Raw genomic sequence first — 2,500 nt, forward strand, 5'->3', positions numbered from 1 at the left:
CAGCACCCATCGCACGTCATGTGCGCACACCCCCCCGGCCCCCCTCCCAATCGCCGGAACCCCAATGCCGCCGGTCAGGTTCTCCGGCGGTACTCCGGTGATGCTCCGGCGATGCTGTCCCGAGTGAAAAAAATGCGGCACCAGCACATGCTGGAGCCAAGCATGGGCACCGTGGCTCAAAATCGAACTTCGGCCAAGGCCTCGACCATCAATGGCACATGATGACGCATGGTGATGGCACATGCATCGACCATCATCGGCATAGGCTGCCCTTCGGTACGGGCACTTGCCTCGACCGCCATCGGCACAAGCTGGGCCCTGGTGTGGGTTGTTGCCTCGATCACCAGCGGCACATGCTGAGCCTTGGTGCGGGCGGTTGCCTCGAGCACCATCGGCAGACCCTGGGCCCTGGTGCGGCCGGTTGCCCCGATAACCATCGGCACACGCTGGGCCCTGGAGCGGCCGGTTGCCTCGATCACCATCGGCAAAAGCTGGGCCCTGGTGCGGGCGCTTGCCTCGACCACCATCGGCACACGCTGGGCACTGGTGCGGGCGCTTGCCTCGACCACCATCGGCACACGCTGGGCACTGGTGCGGGCGCTTGCCTCGACCACCATCGGCACACGCTGGGCCCTGGTGCGGGCGCTTGCCTCGATCACCATCGGCACACGCTGGGCCCTGGTGCGGGCGCTTGCCTCGACCACCATCGGCACACGCTCGGCCCTGGTGCGGTCGGTTGCCTCGAGCACCATCGGCACACGCTCGGCCCTGGTGCGGGCGCTTGCCTCGACCACCATCGGCACACGCTGGGCCCTGGTGCGGCAGGTTGCCTCGAGCACCATCGGCACACGCTGGGCACTGGTGCGGTCGGTTGCCTCGACCACCATCGGCACACGCTGGGCCCTGGTGCGGGCGCTTGCCTCGACCACCATCGGCACACGCTGGGCCCTGGTGCGGTCGGTTGCCTCGATCACCATCGGCACACGCTGGGCCCTGGTGCGGGCGGTTGCCTCGACCACCATCGGCACACGCTGGGCCCTGGTGCGGCAGCTTGCCTCGAGCACCATCGGCACACGCTCGGCCCTGGTGCGGTCGGTTGCCTCGACCACCATCGGCACACGCTGGGCCCTGGTGCGGCAGGTTGCCTCGACCACCATCGGCACACGCTGGGCCCTGGTGCGGGCGGTTGCCTCGACCACCATCGGCACACGCTCCGCCCTGGTGCGGTCGGTTGCCTCGAGCACCATCGGCACACGCTGGGCCCTGGTGCGGCAGGTTGCCTCGACCACCATCGGCATACGCTGGGCCCTGGTGCGGGCGGTTGCCTCGACCACCATCGGCACACGCTGGGCCCTGGTGCGGGCGCTTGCCTCGACCACCATCGGCACACGCTGGGCCCTGGTGCGGCAGGTTGCCTCGACCACCATCGGCACACGCTGGGCCCTGGTGCGGGCGCTTGCCTCGACCACCATCGGCACACGCTGGGCCCTGGTGCGGGCGCTTGCCTCGAGCACCATCGGCACACGCTCGGCCCTGGTGCGGTCGGTTGCCTCGAGCACCATCGGCACACGCTGGGCCCTGGTGCGGCAGGTTGCCTCGACCATCATCGGCAGCCTCGACCACCATCGGCACACGCTGGGCCCTGGTGCGGGCGCTTGCCTCGACCACCATCGGCACACGCTCGGCCCTGGTGCGGTCGGTTGCCTCGAGCACCATCGGCACACGCTGGGCCCTGGTGCGGCAGGTTGCCTCGACCACCATCGGCACACGCTGGGCCCTGGTGCGGGCGGTTGCCTCGACCACCATCGGCACACGCTGGTCCCTGGTGCGGGCGCTTGCCTCGAGCACCATCGGCACACGCTGGGCCCTGGTGCGGCAGGTTGCCTCGAGCACCATCGGCACACGCTGGGCCCTGGTGCGGCAGGTTGCCTCGAGCACCATCGGCACACGCTGGGCCCTGGTGCGGGAGCTTGCCTCGAGCGCCATCGGCACACGCTGGGCCCTGGTGCGGCAGGTTGCCTCGAGCCCCATCGGCACACGCTGGGCCCTGGTGCGGTCGGTTGCCTCGAGCACCATCGGCACACGCTGGGCGCTGGTGCGGGCACTTGCCTCGACCAGCATCGGCAAACGCTGGGCCCTGGTGCGGCAGGTTGCCTCGATCACCATCGGCACACGCTGGGCCCTGGTGCGACAGGTTGCCTCGAGCACCATCGGCACACTATCGGCCCTGGTGCGGGCGGTTGCCTCGACCACCGTCGGCACACGCTGGGCCCTGGTGCGGGCGCTTGCCTCGAGCACCTTCGGCACACGCTGGGCCCTGGTGCGGGCGGTTGCCTCGAGCACCATCGGCACACGCTGGGCCCTGGTGGGTTTAGGCACATCTTCAAATTTCTGCCGTGCCAATGCCATTTTTATGGCTTGTAAATTCATACAATGGTCCCCTAAGCCTTCACGTGAAGTTTCGTTGGAAGATGACTCGTTTTCTATTTTTCATGATTTT

The sequence above is a fragment of the Durio zibethinus genome, unplaced genomic scaffold, assembly GCF_047325235.1.
Source record: "Durio zibethinus cultivar Kanyao isolate XHJ-2024 unplaced genomic scaffold, ASM4732523v1 HiC_scaffold_3, whole genome shotgun sequence".
NCBI lineage: Eukaryota > Viridiplantae > Streptophyta > Magnoliopsida > Malvales > Malvaceae > Durio > Durio zibethinus.